General features: G+C 48.2%; 1 protein-coding gene across 2 annotated transcripts in view; it reads left to right on the top strand.

Annotated features, from left to right (window-relative positions):
* Positions 1-4,848: 4,848 nt before the first annotated feature.
* RASD2 (RASD family member 2) overlaps positions 4,849-17,414 on the top strand; it is a 100,279-nt gene continuing 87,713 nt past the window's right edge. Inside the window, exon 1 of one of the 2 annotated variants that reach the window (XM_075938012.1) lies at positions 4,849-4,962. The gene's annotated coding sequence lies outside the window, so the exon portion shown is untranslated. The remainder of the gene's footprint in view (positions 4,963-17,414) is intronic. The other variant, XM_075938016.1, reaches the window with a different exon arrangement.

Raw genomic sequence — 17,414 nt, 5'->3', positions numbered from 1 at the left:
TTCAGTATCTAAATGTATGTTGCTGTCCTGCAAGGATTAGCTCATGGGTAGAGGCAACTAACTGGGATTTCTTTTGCAGACCTTGTGTATACATCTAAAGTCACTGCCTATCATTACACTTGTGGGAGTGTCCTGATTCTGTGCACACATCCCAATAACAGGCTTCGGAGGCAGCCATGTTAGTCTCTGTCCTTAAAAACAGCAAGGTGTCTGGTGGCACCTTAAAGATTAACCATTTCATTAGGGCATAGCTTTCATGAGCTGTAACTGTCAGATGTATGAAGTGAAAGAAAAAAGAAACAGGAAGGAGTGGTACATCAGCGCTAATTCAATCAGGGTAGTTGTGGATAAGAAGGTGAGAATACCAACAATGGAAAATTTACTTAAGTTTATCTTGTGGATGGGACAGAACTATCCTGGAAGATCCTAAGGCAGTATGGTGATGCTGTATCTGAGATCTTCTAGCAATCACTTCACTTAAATATAATTTGCTCTCAGGACCAGCATAAATAGGTGTGAGGATCCTGAGTACAGGACTTAAAATCCTTGAAGAGACTGATGCTTGTAGCATTTTCAGAATCAAGAAGTGTACACACACATGCGCACACAGTCTGGGGTATGGAAGGATTTCCATGGGAATACATACTCATGGCCAGGAGAGGCCACTAGAGATCCAAGAACACCATTCTGTAATGCTACAGCCCCAGGATAGCTGTGGGCAATAAACTGGAGGTGGAGAGATGAGGCATCATGTTTATGAAAAAAAGTAAATCATCTTGAGTTTATGGCCAGCAAGCCTCAAACTATTAGCATGTGGCTGGTCACATGGCACCTTTTGGCTAGAGGAAGCTTCCCTAGTTATTCCTTTTTTTGGTTGTGAAATTGACAGTTATATTATTACACTTGCCGGGAGGTAGCGAAGGTAAAGAGAAGCTGGCCTATTGTTGGGTTGGTGGTCTGTTTGGATCTGGATTCAACTCACAGTGGGGAGAGTTTGGATCCAGGATTTGGGTTCAACTTGGATGTAATGTTGATCTGATACAGATCCAAACTGCAGAGCTGTTCTGGATGCATCTCTAGCTTAGTTTTATCTCCTCGGTCTCTTTTATATGCCATGTCAGCAGGACCAGCCCATGCAGGCAGACTCGGCTCCTTTCTCCCGCAAGCACGGTGTGCTGTCTCCACAGCACCCCTCATCCCACTGCTGAGGAGAGACTGGAAACATGCACTGGGAATGGGCCCTGTCTCTCCCTTACATCAACATAAAGCACTGCCTATTGAACAAGAGCGACATGAGCTTCATAATGCCACACACGAGAGAATCTTTAAAGGCTCCCTAACATTTTCCACAGAGAACATATTAACAGGTCTTGTGACATGGCTCGTTTCCCTTTCCCGTTCAGTCACGCAGCCTACTTCCTCTCCTCTGTGCACTCATTGGATCTCTGAAGCAAGGACAGCAATTCTCGCATATAGAAAAGGATTTTTAACCGCCTTCGCTGTGATCCATTTTGAAATGCACAGCTCCCTGTTGGCTTTGGTCTTTGTATCGTGTCCCCTCGTGTCTGTTCTGCGCCCCTCAGCAGCACACCTAGAAGAAAGTTGGCAGCAGATGAACCTTGAGTGCGCTGCTTGCCATGGTTTTAATAATGATTCTTGCCCTGGGCTCTCACCCAGGTGTTTCTTTGGTTAACTTTGAAAGTGGTTTCCCCATTTTTCAAGCCAAAGGCCTATGAAGCCTTGAGACTGTGCCAAGAGGGATTTGAGTCTGAAAGGGTTCAAGCAGTGGCCTTACACCTGGTATTGTTGCTACCTGGGTAAGGGTTATGCAAAGGCATCCTGTGTTTTGTGGCATGAATAAGTCCAGTCACAAGGCCCTGCTGCCTGGCCAGCTTTTCAGTAATGATTCCCTAGGACAGGGGCAGTCACTAACAGCTGGTGATGAAGGTGTTGGAGACATGGCACCTGAAACCCAGGCGCCCACCTGTGCATAGCTCTGCCAGAGAGGGTTGAGGAATGCACCCCATTCACTTATCTGGTGGAACTGCTGCCTTTGTGTCTCACCAGGCTCTCTAGTAGGAGGAGCTGCATGTGTCTGCCTACATCACAGGCTCGCCCTAGTGTCTAGCCACCTCCCGGCCAGCACAGCTGTTCCATGTGGTGAGGCAAGGAAAGTCAAAAAACAGAGTGGCACCTACACCCATGTGACTGCTGGAGGCTGAGGAGTAGCCCCCTGAGACCCAAGCCTTGGAACAAAGAAAAGAGTATAGGAGAGGAGCTGAGAAAGCAGCCCAAATAAGGGTTGGCTCCCCACAGTGCATGGCCTTCTTGCCCCCCCATCTCGGAATAAGCTGTAGCACTCAGCTGGAGTGGAGGCGCAGTGTCCAATTACACACATGGCACCGTTCCTGACATTTCCCAAATGGCAGCCTCCTGCCCGGGTGCTCTGGAGGGGAAAGAGCTGTGGTTAATTGGTTTGACATTCACAATCGAGGTGTGTAACTGAGACAAGCAAGAGCCTGCCACCTGCCTGTTCTAAGTCTACATGAGGTCAAGGTAGGGTCAAATTGCCCAAACCCTTCTAGAGAGCCTGCAGCTCCTGAGGTGGTCACGGCCTAGTTAAAGGGAATGAATTAATTGCAAGGCTGCCGCTGCAGCTATAAACGCAAGGGCTGTGACCTTCCAGAGTAGACCACAGGGTTGAAGGGTGGTAAGGATGTGTCTGCACCACAGTAAAGCTCTGTTAGCTTGCAGGCTGAAGTGCTCCCAGCCTCTGCCAGTCAGGGCTGAGCCATTGAACCAGGGGCTGCCAGATAGCTACTTAGTGTGCCCTCAACCTAAGCAGTGTGCATCTGGGTTTCCTGTAGGGCAGTGCTGTGCAGCTGCATCCATTTATCGGACTGGTGGCCCACAAATAACACCAGTAAGAGGCAGGCATAGGGAACAACCTAGAGCAAGTGAGTCCCGTGGTGTTAGCAGCACATTCTGCTCATAGGGAGCGACAGGTAGAGCTGCCAGGTGTCCAGTTTTGAACTGGACAGTCCGGTATTTGAGGGTTCTGTCCAGGAAACAAATTGAGAAAATACTGGACATATAAAATGTCCGGTATTTTCTAATTAGGTAAGTTTTATTATTATTAGGAGTATCAGTTCATAGTTGCGTACTGCCTGGCTGGTGGACATGCTCATGCTGCATGAGTGTGTCTACCAGCAAGGCAGCACGCAACTATGCGGGGGCGGGGCTGAGGGCGGGGTGGAATCCCCTGGGCTGGACTCGTTAGTGCTTCGCTGGGACCGTGCACGGGATGGGCAGTGCCCTGGGATCTGCGTGGGCCTGGGTCAGCCCCGCTCCCCACTGACCCCTGCTGCCCCCCCCGGCCAGTTCTCTCCCACCCCAATCTCCCTTGGCCAGCTCCGCTCCTCTCCACCATCTCCTGGCCAGCTCCAGTGCCCCCGACTCCCCCGACCTCGCCCGGCCAGCCCCGCTGCCCTCCGAACAGTTCTCCCCCCCCCCCCCTCCCAGCCAGCCCTGCTTCCCTCCCGGCCAGTCCCCCACATCTGAGATCAAGTGTGTCCAGTATTTTTTTTTAAAGCCACCTGGTAACCCTAGCGACCAACCCCATTTGGGCCCAAGAGTTCAGGGGCACAGCAGAAAAACTTTGGCTAGTTCTGCCATTGTTATGGTGACCAGCAGTGGCTTCTGCAGTCGGGTTGGCTCTTTTTGCTTTGCCTGTTGAGTCCTTTTGCTTTCCAAGGGGCTTAGCTTAGCATTCTTCCTGAGAAAATGAGGACGAACGGCTCTTGTGCAAAAGAGGGGTTTTGCACAAAAAGGAGCCATCTACACAGCTCCTTTTTGTGCAAAAGCCTCTTGCACAATAGCGGCCGCTAATTAATTATGCAAATGAAGCGTGGCAATATTCCACGCCACACTTCATTTGCATAAGCTTTCCCAGAAGAAGGCTATAGTGTATCCGTAGCCCTGGATTCAGTAGGGACATGTCTGGATGTGAAAGCGGGAAGAACACAGGAAAACCAAGTTAGGTTCCTCTCATGTGGAAAGTACGTGAGCAATGCAGCTTGGGTAAAGGCTTTGCCAGGTTTAGCTGGCCAGCACAGCAACACTATCCCCTCCAAAAGAAATCCCTGATGGAGAAAGCCAAGAGCATAATGGCTGTGACACCACACTCAGGGGGGCTGTTCAGGGGAGGAGGGCTGCTGGCAAGAGAAGCACACTCAGGCCTTGCATGTTGCTCTGCGGACTTCCATTTCCTGAGGGTACCCTGCTAGGGAGTCTAGACCAGTGTGAGTGCTTGTATTTGTTGTCGTTTAAGGGCTCTGACAGACAAGTGCTGGTGGTGACGTTACCCAAAAGGGAAAGCAAATAAGATGCAAGGGCACCAGTGTTCCCTGTAAGCTGAGCACAGATTAGCAGAGCACCCACAGCTGCTCACAGCAGACAGCATGTTTCTATTGGTAGTGCACATCTGCACATTCCTCAGTGCACATAACAAAATTAATTCTGCCCAAGGATGGAAAAACCTAGAGGGAAACTTGAGTGGTGGTCTTTCTAAGTCACTTGACCCCTGACACAGAGCTGAGAGCATGTGGAAGCCACAGCACTTTTCTCAAGGGCTCTCATAGTTCTAGGGGCTGCTTGGAGCAAGCAGGGGTATGACAGAGTGTGCAGACCCTGTGCTGAGACAGGAGGGGTTAAAACCTTGTGGGCAGAGGAAGTCCCGCCCCTCCACCACACTGGGCATGCTCCAAATGCTGGAGCAGTATAAAAGGGAGCAGCTCAGCTCAGTCTGGGCTAGATAATGGAGGATAAGGATCTGCTGCAGGTGTTCTAGAGTGAACCCAGCAGAAGACCTGCCCCAAGGTGTTGGAGAGGCCGGAGAGAGAGGCTGATGCTGCAGAACCAAAGGATCTGGAGACCATGTGGAGCAGCCCTATGCTGGATCTGGTAGGAAGTGACCTAGGGAAGGTTTGTGAGTGTTACCTCCCTCTTGAGTAACATTAGTGTGTTTTAGTTGGATTTCCTGCTGAGTGGATGGCAGAGTTCTCTGCCACTAATAGCACCCTGGAGTACAGTGGGTGGGTGGGCGGGCCTGGGCCCTCCTACTGGGGCTACTGCCCCAAACCTATGACTCTAGCCATTAGGCTGAGCTGCCCTGAACTGAGGGCTATTATTATGGACTCTAGTTCTGGTGTTGTGTTGTCCTGAGAGCAAAAGGGGCAATGCAACTGATCCTGGACCAATAGGCCTTAGGGCAATGGACCAACAGAGGTTGTGATGGCCAGATGGCTGAACAGGTGGCATCCATACCCCTTGGTACCTGCACTCCAAGGGAGGGGATGTGCATATGCTGCAAAAGGAGGTTACAAACAGGGATGGCACAGAAGCTCTTACCTGGAAGCAATAGACTGCCTAATGTAGCTGATCTGCGACTGCTAGCAGCAAATGTCTCCAATGGCTGGAGATGGGACACAAGATGGGGTGGGCTCTAGTTACTACAGAGAATTCTTTCCCATGTGTCTGTCTGGTGGGTCTTGCCCATATGCTCTGGGTCTAACTGATGGCCATGTTTGGGGTCAGGAAGGAATTTTCTCCCAGTTCAGACTGGCAGACACCTTCGTGGGGGGGGAGTTGTGGGTTTTTTGGGGGGGTTAACCTTCCTCTGCAGCATGAGGTACAAGCCATTTCCTGACTTAAACTAGTGTAAATGGTGGATTCTCTGTAACTTGAAGCCTTTAAACCAGGATTTGAGGACTTCAATACAGCCAGATGATCAGGTGGGTGAGGGTCTGTGGCCTGTGATGTGCAAGAGATCAGACTAGACAATCATGATGGTCTTTTCTTGCCTTAAAGTTTGTAAGTCTATAAGCAGAGCTATATCTTCCCTCCCTTTTGCTGGTTTTGGGGAAGCCCTGTTCCCCTGAGGCCCTGATCTTTTCTGGTTGATAAAATGAGCTGCCCAGGCAGAAGAATTAGTACCTGACAGGGTGCTTCCTGGCGTAACCACCGCCTGGGTGGATTTTAACCTGGGACCTCTGGAGCATAATGTAGGAGTTAGAGTGTGGGGGGATGTCTGGCTCTGGGGGAGAGCAGGGGGACTGGGTTTGAGTAGGGGGGAGGGTCTGGCTCTGGGGGAAGGGAGGAGGATTGGGTTAGAGCAGTTGGGGAGCTGGGGGTGCCTGGCTCTGGGGGAGAGGGAGGGCATTGGGTTGGGGGGTGGCTGGGAGTGCCTGGCTCTGGGGAAAGGGGGGCATTGGGATGGGGCGGGAGCAGAAGCACCTTAAACTCAAAGTTTGTGGATGCAGACTAATGCAGCCAACAGATGTCATATTTAAATTCCAGGGGTTAAAAAAAAAAAAAAAATCAGCATGTACCTGATTTACACTGTGTTTCTTTAAAGAACATTCAAAGGCTGTTGTTTGCCAGGCTGAAGCAATTCTGAGATGAGAGTCTCTGTTATTATTTTGGAACCTCTCATATTTGCAGTCTGGGACAGGCACTTCAAATTTTGGCTAATTTTCTTCTCAGTTCAGTTAATTTTTAAAAACTCACAGGACATATTAGGGCAGTCATGTTAAGTTTAAAATACATGGTGGGGGTGCTTCTCTTTTAGTGTGAGAATATTACTGTATTTTTAAAGGGTTTTTTAGTTTGTTCCTTGTCAAGTTCTCTGAAGATCTATGAATTGGCAATGAATTTAAGTGACTACTAGAGACTGTTGTATTGGTTTTTGTCCAAAAGAAGTTCCGACCCCCTGCACTTACAACCATTTTTGTAAGTGTAGAAGGGGCCGGAAACCTCCGACTTACGTTCTTGGCCCGCATTTACGACAGGCTTGCGACGCTTCCTCTGGAACCAATTGCGTTGCAAGTTGGGGGCCTCCTGTAATATTTTTATCACTAAGTTTTGTGTACTATATCTTTCTATATAGATATATTAAATAAATAAATAAATAAAATATAATATATATAAAAAATGCGTGGCTCTTTGCACTGTATCCACCACTATTTTGGCTCTTCATCTCTAACTGGTTGGCCACCCCTGATCTTAAGCATCATGATTTCTAGAAATGAATGGAACCCATCAGTTCCTCACAGCACTATGATCCTCACTCACGCTTTCCTTCCCCCCTGACTCACCCTGCCCACTCAGCCTTCCTTTGCTACTTGCTTTGTGCTGTGATCGCAAAATGCGGTTCGATTTCTCCTGGTGACTTGAAACATTGTTTGTTTGAACGTGCAGTTCAGGTTGTAAGGAGGCAGTCCCAGGTTATAATGAAGCCTGCGATGGGCTCTCTTCTTGCGTGATACGTTGGAAAAGCAGGAGAATATTCCTGTGACTGGGGTGGAATGATTGATGTCTTTGGGGGGTTATATGATGTGTTGATGATAGGGTGCTGGGTTATGTAAGTGTGACTATTATTCTCTAGCAACTATTGCATGGAGTTTGGTTGGAATAAGTCATGCTGGGGTGTTCAGTACTGTTATTCTGTCTTGCAAATGAAATTCTAGCCTTAGTTGTTTGTTCTTTTGAACATTGCACTTTAGGGGCAAATCTGAGGCGGGGGCAAAACTAAGACTGGGTGAGACAGTGACTATGTTAGTGCTGTAGCGCTAACCAGAGAGCCTGACCAGTGGTTAGAGCACTAACCTAGAACTTAGGAGATTTGGCTTCAAGTCCCTCCTCCACCAGATTTCCTGAGGGACTTTAGGCATGTTACTTAACTTCCCTGTGTCTCAGTTCTCCATCTGGAAAATGGGTCTAATAATTCGTCCCTTCCCCCACATGCACATTAACATTTGTGAGCTTCTCAGCTACTAGCACAACAGGGACCAGATAAGTAGCACTATAGGAAGATGATCCCTACCTAAAGAGTTTAAAAGTGAAGGTCAATTCAAAAGTATTTGGGGGCCTCCATTTTTAGATGCAAAGCTTGACATTGTAAAGAGGTTTGGGGTTTTTTTTGGGTGGTTGGGTTTTTGTTTGTTTTTGTTGTCTGGTGGGTTTTTTTTCCAAGAGCATGGTGGTGACTCATGGCCAGGACACCTTTCATCAGCCCTGGAATTCCAGGTTGCTGTGGCTTGCAGCATTGTAACAATTCTGGAGTTCTCAGATGGCCATGGATTTGCTACAACATGATTATAGGATGATGTAGCTGCACCCAATTCATGTTGTTCCTAGATCAGAATGGGTTGCTCTTTTAGGATAGCACTGCTAGAGGAATAGGACTGTCAAAGCCAGACAGTGCAAATTTGAGAGCTATCCTGCAGCAGCAGATTGCTACTTTTACGTGTTTGTGCTCTAACAAGAACACCCATATTTTGTCATAGGGAGGGCCATGGTACCAATTAGCTGAGGAGTGGCCTGATTTGTTTAAAAATGAAGCAGGTGCCCATATGGTTCATGCAGAGGAGTGCCACCCGAATACCCCAAGTGTCATCATGCAAAGTTGTACCAGTCTGTTTGGATCAATATGGGGCCCTGAATGCAAAGACTGGTCATCTCTATGGGCCACAATGATCCTAGAAGGTGGCAGTGACCATTAGCCACAACAGCCTGATGTGAGGCTCGAGGAAACTCACTGGCTTCTTCTCATGCTTACTCAAGCCTCTGGTTGTCAGAAGCTGTGAATGAATGGAAGGGGACAGATCACTTGGTGATTCCCTGTTTCTGTTTACTCCCTCTGGGGCACCTGGCATTGGCCACTGTTGGCAGACAGGATACTGGGCTAGATGGACCTTTGGTCTGACCCAGTCTGGCTGTTCTTATGGTCAATCAGGTGTCTCTGCTGAAATGGCGGGGGAGCTACGCTGCTGTAAAATCAGCATAGTGGGGAAGAGACTTGGAGTGGCTGAGTCATCATCTTTGCATCACTCAGCTGCATGCCTTTGTCAAATACCATGTGGCAATGTGGTGAGGTGACCTCTGCAGGCAACTTGTGTCATTTAATTAAAACAAGTATATAAACCCTGGAATCCGGAAAACTATCACTACACGTGGTGAGACAAACAATGGAAGAGAAGTGCTGATGCTTCCACAGGCAGCGTGATCCAGTGGGTCAGGAACAGGACAAGGACTTGGGAGAGATGGGTTCTGCTCCCATCTCTGCAGCTCCGGGACCTTGAGCTAGTTACTTCACTTTGCTCTGCCTCCGTTTCCCCTCCTGCTGCTTGTCTTTGCTTTAGTTGGCTGAGTAGATTGTAACATCTTCACAGCGGGTACCGCCTCTTACTCACTGCATGTTTGCACAGTGCCTGGCACAAGGGGGCTCTGATCCCAGCAGGGATCTAGGTGTGATGGGAATACAAACAATAATAACAGCAGCACATTCAGGGGCCCTGCTTCAGCGCTCATTGTAACAAGCAGTGGGAGAGCCCTTCGTCTCATCACAGCAGGACTCTGGGAAGCTGAGTGACTTTTTCTTACTCTGTAAAGTGCCAGCAATGAGAAACTGGAAGAGATCTGTGGGGACTGTGAACCATAGGGATTGTGGGGACTGTGAACCATAGGGATTGTGGGGACTGTGAACCATAGGGATTGTAGAGTAAAAAGTAATAAAAAACCACAGCCTGGCCCTCAGTGGCATTATGCTGTGGCTCTAGTACAAGGAGCTGTTTGTATTGACCCTTTGGTTAAATGTGGGGCTGTTGTTGAATTTTAGATGTACACTTGGAGTCAGGGCTGACTAACTGAAAGCCAAGAACAGAACCTGACCTAGTTACCAACTTTGTTTTCAGCACTAACTCTCACAATGGCCTCCCTGTGATCCACTAATTCAGGTCTCTTTCCCTCAACTTGAGATCTAGCCCAGCTCTACAGATGCATACTTTTTCCCTGTCTCGCCCCTCTTTCTCTTCCTCTCCAGTGCTCCCATTAGTTCTTACTGTGTTCCCATCCGTCACTATTGCTTTGTTCCAGCAGTGCTCTCCCAACAAGCTCCGTTATCCCTGCTTCAGATGGCTTTTTCTCCCCTCCTCCCTCCCAATGTTTGCCTTGTGCCAGGTTCCCATTAACCTGCTTTGGGTCAGGTGCCCCCCCACACACCTTTCCAAATTTGGCTTCCAGCCTCTGGCTGCCTTGCAGAGTTCCCCACACAGCCCACAGCTTCTATGCCCAGACCTGCGGGGTTTGCCCAGGGGCAGGACAATGGCATGGAATGCTCTGTATTGATTGTCACAGCTGGTTATTAGGAAGTCCCTCACAGGCCAAGGAACACCTGTCTGAGCCTGCCCTTCTCCAACCTTATGCTCACTCCTATCTCTGGCTTAGCACAGCCATCCCTCCCTGTGCCTTACTCCTGACTTTTCTCTGCTTCTTAATTTTTAACACATTCTGCATTCTTTCCCTTTGCATGGTCTGGTTTCTTTGCTTTGGTATCTGCGCCAGTGGGAGATATGCAGAACTTCCCCATTTTATATTGGCACTTCATCTATTACATCCTAGGAATGTCTCACACCCACACATACCACCGCATCATAGAATCAGAACACTAGAACTGGAAGGGACCTTGAGAGGTCATGATGTCCAGTCCCCTGCCCTCACAGCAGGACCAAGCACTGTCTAGACCAGTGTTTCTTACACCGGTGTGCTGCAGAACACAGTTGACTGCAAGGCAGTCAGAGGTGTGCCGCAGAGCACAACAGAATTCAAAATGGCTGCCCTTAAAGGGGCAGGTGAACTTTTCTCAATAACTTCCCCCCCTTCTTTCCGCAACAAAATCCTTGGTGTTCCTCATTTAAAAAATTTATATATAGAGAGAGTTTGGTGTTTCTCAGTCTTAAGTTTAAGAAACACTGGTCTAGACCATCCCTGACAGATGTCTATCCAACCTGCTCTTAAATATCTCCACAGATGGAGATTCCACAAGCTCCCCAGGCAACTTATTCCACTGTTTAACCACCCTGACCGTTAGGAAGCTTTTCCTAATGTCCAGCCTAAACCTCCCTTGCTGCAGTGTAAGCCCACTGCTTCTTGCCCTAACTTCCTGACCAGGAGATATGGCACTCCCATAGTCTCACCCACTTCCCCTCAGGACAGTCAGCAGCCTATTGTGAGTCCCATCACCAGGCCTCATGTGCTTCCCAGTCAATTGGACCTGGGCAACACTGTCATGATTTCTAGCTTTGGAACTGTAGGACGTGCTCCCAAGCTCCGATCTTATGACACCTTTCCTTAGGACATCATGCATCACTGTCCATCAGCTCTAACCCTGAAACTGGTATCTGAGACTTCCTAAGGCCCCTGGTCACATGTATATAATTCTCCAGCACTCCACCAAGACTGGTCACTCTGGGCTTCTAGTTCAACCCCTTTGGGAGAAAAGTGGCAGGAAAGTAAAAACTGCAGGCTTAGCAGAGGAATTTCTTTGCCACAGACTGTTAAAGCACTCAAAAGTTACAGATCTTTGAAAATGATGCAAGTCCTAGGTTGCCCTCTCTGTTGGTCTGAGCTACCCCCTTCCATGAGTCCAAGGTATATTCGTGTTTCAGGCTGGGCAGAAGCCCTCCTGTCCTCTTGTCCCAATAAGCCCTTCAATTCTGTGTTAATAGGTCAGGTTCCTGCCCGCAGAACAGAGCCCAGCTCATAAATGGGGTATTGGCCTCATTGCCAGGTGGTCAGATAGAAAATTCCAGCTGTTTGCCTCCCTTGTGGCTCCTCTTGTTCCATGAGTCAGCTGCTGAGACAAGCATAGCTGAGAGCTCCAGATATTTTGTCTTGGTGGCTTCTCCATGAGAGCCCTACAACAAAGGTCAAGCATGGTTCCGGGACAGGGCTGCTATCTAGGATGCAATTCAATAGACTTCCCTGGACAAATTCAGATGCATTTGACACCACACAAAATGGAGCTCCCCACCTGATGCAGACATACCCACTGTCACAGGGACTAGAAACCACCCTGGCACAGAGGTTAAACTGACTGGCCTGTAGTTTCACACAGGATTCAGGGCACAATCGGACATAGCTGTGAGTTTTGACTGGTTAGTTGTGGATGTCTCACTGGCGGGCACATGCTCAATAAACCTGACGGTTATTTACTTTGATACCAGTTCATCCTGTGGTAATCCCAGGCTCTCAAAATTCAAGGAGGCACATTAGCTCACTCATTCTTGAGCATTTCTTAATGTGTATCCCATTTGCTCTGTGAAAAATGGGGCTATCCAGCATTAGTTATATTCATGCTCCCCCCCCCCCCCACCACCACCACCATTAGGCCACAGCTCTTGACTACATCTGCTCTCTCCAGTGTGAGTGTGCCCCTTTGGCCTCTGCTGACAGAATCTATCAGCTTTGACAGTATGCCCAGAAAGCAGGGGAGCTGACAGGGTCTCTAGACAACGGTGGGCAGGGGGAAGCAGCAGGCCCTGGAAGGAGCAGGCCCTCAAGTAGAAGGGGTGGGGCTGGGGCAGCCCGCCCTCAACACTGCCTAGATTGTCAGGTTCCTCCTGCAGCCCTCAGAGCTGGCTGGGTGAGTGGCATGGGGCTCTGGGATGCACAGCGTAGTGCTCCAGTGACCATTCTAAAGGGCACTGGCTATTGCCACCGCTCCTGTAGCAACTGGGAGCCCTGTATCTGAATTCTGGTAGCACCTCCAAGCCCTAACTAAAACTGGGACTCACTGTAGTATGCATTGGACAAAACAAGGAACAATGCCAGCCCTGGAGAGCTCGCTCTCCAAATGGAAAAGACAAAGAGTGGGAGGGGAAACTGAGGCACAAAGAGGTCATAAATTGCCTCAGGTTACCCAGCAGGCCAAACTGGCTTCACCTATTACTGGATGGGGCTTGAGGGAGTGGGAGGTAGATTAAACCAAATTTCAGTGAGTGGCATTGTAACCTGGCACACACTGCTGCAAGACCACTCAGGTTTGGCCCAGCCACTTCTCTATCCTGATAGCAGGGCAGCCAAGTCCAATTTCAGCGAGCAACATTGTAATCTGGCAGCACAGGGTCACAGCCCTAACCAGGTTGGCCAATTTTCAAATTTGGACCGTAGACATGTGCCTAGTTTGTGCCTGCATTCATCTGATTCTACCAACAGATCAGTGGCACCACTGGGAATAGACCCCAGCTCTCCTGATTCCGAGGCCAGTGCCGTGAGTAGCAACGTTAATGTTGCTATGGGAACAATAATGTTGGATTTGTTTGACTTCTGTTTCTTTTATTTCTAGAATCAGACAATTAACACACCGTTCCACCACAGTGCTAACACTGCCACGCTGCACCATTCTGTTCTGCATTTTGAGTACAAAAACAGCATACACGGCTACATAAATATTATGTGCATGCACACTGCTGCTTATCCTTTGAGCCCAAGCCCACAAAGTCTCATTCAGGGACCCCTGCATATGGCCCAATTTCTGAATACTCCTGACTAGTGTGTGCACATTTGTAATAATAATATTGTATTTATATTGCAATCCCCCTTGCAAAAGCACTCAAGGTGCTGAATAATAATAATTTCTCCTTCATTAATAAAAAAAATTCCAAATCACAGACAATGGAACAACAGCACCAGGCAAGTCTTTCAACAACAGCTCAAAACAATAAGGTCAGGCCCGTCCCATACAGAACTTTAGAGACCGATGAGGTTCATTTATACCAAATCTGCCACTGCCTAGTTGGCCAAGAGACCGAAAACTATAAGGAATGAATATGATCATGAGAGCTGCAACACATTAGCAACCAAGTTGCTGCAGTCCGAAGAAGACCCAAGTGACAGTGCAGGACATGGGGAATTCCAAAAACAGAGCATCTAGGTCACAAGGGCATTGCCATCACCATGTAGTCACAAAATAAACAAGAGTGCAACCTGTGCAATTTTTCAGCCTTCCTGGGGCACTAGTTTTTCTTTTTCACTGAATTGCCCTGGTTGAGGGAGAAACAAGACTAAAACATCAATGTTTCTCCTCTCGCTAAAGGTCAAAAAAGGGGAAAAAATGACAATTAGTTATCTTTGAACTTAGAATGAGCATAAGAAATTGCACCAAAGGAATAATTTTTTTCCTGGCAAACACCATAACATTGCAGGTTTGGATGAAAGTACATCCTTAGCCAGGACTCTTGCCCAGTATCACTAGCATGAAATTAATATGCAAGGTCACCCGTAATCAAATAGGACAGACACATTTCTAGGATCCCATGTGAACCCAGTGCTTGTGAGCCACAAGCCCATTGGAAAGGCAACTGCAGGGCACGGGCTCTTCCTCTTGTCATGTTACTTGGCTTTCTTCCTGCCATGACTTCTGGGGTGTGGCAACAATTGGTGAGTGTGTGGAGGATGGCTGTGTGTGTAGAAAGCCATTGAACCAAAATGTAAACCCTATGTGAGGGGAAACCACTTCAAACCAGAGGGAAGCCCCTAATTCCAGCACCTATGTGAGTTCACCTCAGTTTTGAAGCCTTCTGGGTAAAACTTGTCACCAATTATTCAGCGCCAAGAGACTGGAATAGGCAGGGACTTGGGTGCAAGGGATGGGGCTGTGGCCAGCTAGTCTTCCGCACTGCCCAGAGCGTGCCATGCCAGCCCCCTGGCCCTGAGAACTGCCCAGAGCACCACACTCTGGGGGCAATTCAAAGCCTCTGGGGCACCACTGCAGTGGCAGCAGCCAGGAGCTCCAGGCCCTTTAGAATTGCTGGGCCCTGGAGCAGCTGCTCTCATTACCTCTTTCTCCCCCTCCCCGCCCCTCATCAACTGCCCTGCCCTGCCCTGGAAAAAGGGTGATTTCAGGCCAAAAAATAGACCCAGGGACAGAAACTCCATGGGCTGTGTCTAGACTGGCCAGTTTTTCCGGAAAATCAGCCGCTTTTCTGGAAAAACTTGCCAGCTGTCTACACTGGCCGCTTGAATTTCCACAAGAACACTGACTTCCTACTGTAAGAAATCAGTGCTTTTTGTGGAAATACTATGCTGCTCCCGTTCAGGCAAAAGTCCCTCTTGCGCAAAACTTTTGCGCAAAAAGGCCAGTGTAGACAGCGGAGATTTGTTTTCCGCAAAAAAGCCCTGATTGCGAAAATGGAGATCGGGGCTTTTTTTGCAGAAAAGCGCATCTAGATTGGCCACGGATGCTTTTCCGCAAAAAGTGCTTTTGCGGAAAAGCGTCCGTGCCAATCTAGACGCGCTTTTCTGCAAATGCTTTTAACGGAAAACTTTTCCATTAAAAGCATTTCCGGAAAATCATGCCAGTCTAGATGTAGCCCATGGTTGGGTCCCTCATCTATGAGAAATAGAAAACCCATTTGTCTGGGGCTTGCGCTGTTTGCCTGGGGACACAATCTAAAGACTTGACCCTTTCACCTTCTTGCTCCTCAGAGGATAAAACTGCTTCCTGTTTATTCCAGAGACAGCTGTGAACTCAGAGGGGAGAGCTGGTGCACTGTGATTGCTGGGGCTGCTGCTTGGAGTTGTTTTTCACAGATTGTTTGTTCAGCTGGGTTTTCAGCAGCTGTTGAAATTTATCCCTTTGAGAACTAGGAGCTCCCAGACAGCTCTTGGACACCTGGGTCCCCATTAAACACTCACTGTCCCCTCAGCCTGATCACCAGTCTGTTAAGGAACCTCCTCAGAGCAGAGGCAGACTCTATGGGCCCAAAGCAAATAAGTAGTTGTGCAGGAATGTAGCCACATCTGAGGTGCCTCCCTGCCCTTCTGTAGCCTGTGCAAGGGTCTTTCACAGTAGTATTACCCTGTGCTCTCAGAGGCCTCTTGGGCCAATGCCTCATTGGTATGATAAAGGCCTTTTTGGAATAATGCTAGTGTGTTGTGGGAAGGAAAGGGAAAGCCTGGAGCAGCAAGGGAAGCTCATTCCCCAGGGAAAAGTGAGCCATGGAATGGGAGGGTGGGGAACAGTCCCTGGAAATCACCAGAGACATATCACCCTTTCAGGACTCAGAGGCCCAGTTTGCACCTGCACCATGACCCTTTTATGGTGTCTCTCCTGGAATCAGGTTGTCTGAAACAGAGTGGAGTTTCACCCAAACTTTGGGTATTTCCTGATACCAGGAGCTTCTTTGGCTGGTGTGCAGCCACCATAGCTGGCCTGGCCTAGGCCATCCCCCACATGAGATACTTTGGCATGCAGGAGAGGAGAAAATGAAGCCAAAAGCTACTTCACTCCAGATATTCCCCATGGCTGCAGTTGCCGCTTGGGTCTGTGGCAGCAGAGTGCAATTGGAGGCTGCTGTAACCTGCACCAGAAACCAAAGTGGTGCTCAGGTGACTTAAAAAAATCTTTGCCCCTGCCACCTACATGGGAACAGCCATATTGGGTTGCCCATTCCCAGCTTCTAACACCATCCCTGCCAATCCTGCCTAATAGCCATTAATGGACCTAACCTCCATGAATATATCCAGTTCTTATTTTAACCTAGTTATAGTCTTGGCCTTCACAGCATCCTCTGGCAAAGAGTTCCACAGGTTGACTGTTATGTGAAAACATACTTACCTTTGTTTGTTTTAAACCTGCTGCCTAGTAATTTCATTTGGTGACCCCTAGTTCTTGTGTTAGACAAGGCACAAATAACACTTCCTTATTTACTTTCTCTGCACCCATCATGATTTTATAGACCTCAATCATATTTTTTATAGACACCCCCCCACCCGGTCATCTCTTTGCTATTCTGAAAAGTCCCAGTCTTATTAATCTCTCCTTATATGGAAGCAGTTTTATGCCCCTAATAATTTTTGCTACCCTTCTTTATACCTTTGGGCTATGTCTAAATTGCAGGCTTCTTGTGCAAAAAGTTTTTGCGCAAGAGTTTTTCCGCAAAAGCATGTCCACACTGCCATGTGCTTTTGTGCAAGGGATGTGCTTCTGTGCAAGAGCGTCCATGGCAGTGTGAACGCTCTCTTGTGCAAGAAAGCTCTGATGGCCATTTTAGCCATAGGGGTTTCTTGTGCAAGAAACCCCTGTTCCCATCCACACTAGCCTTTTTGCGCAACAGCTCTTGTGCAAAAAGGCTTATTCCTTGTGGGGAGAGGAATAACTCTTGTGCAAAAAGCCCTCTCTTCTGACAATTTACTGTAAACTTTGATGTGCAAGAATGGGCTTGTAGTGTAGATGCTCCGCAAGCTTTTTATGCAAGAACAGCCGTTCTTGCACAAGAAGCCTGCAGTGTAGACATAGCCTTGTTGTTTATAATATATCTCTTGAGCAAGCACATCTACACTTTGTTTCCCATCTTTTAATCTGTTACCAGTCCAGGAGAGGACCTTCCCTCTTATCCCATGACAGTTTACTTTACTTAAGAGCCCTTGGTGAGGGAACTTGTCAAAGGCTTTCTGAAAATCTAAGTACACTAGATCCATTGGATCCCTCTTGTCCATATGCTTGTTGACCCTGTCAGAATTTTAGTAGATTGGTGAGGCATGATTTCTCTTTACAGAAACCATGTTGGCTCTTT

The sequence above is a fragment of the Pelodiscus sinensis genome, chromosome 1, assembly GCF_049634645.1.
Source record: "Pelodiscus sinensis isolate JC-2024 chromosome 1, ASM4963464v1, whole genome shotgun sequence".
In the NCBI taxonomy this organism is placed as follows: Eukaryota; Metazoa; Chordata; order Testudines; family Trionychidae; genus Pelodiscus; species Pelodiscus sinensis.
Note: the sequence above shows the minus strand (reverse complement) of the source record. Positions and strands in the feature narration are given on the sequence as shown.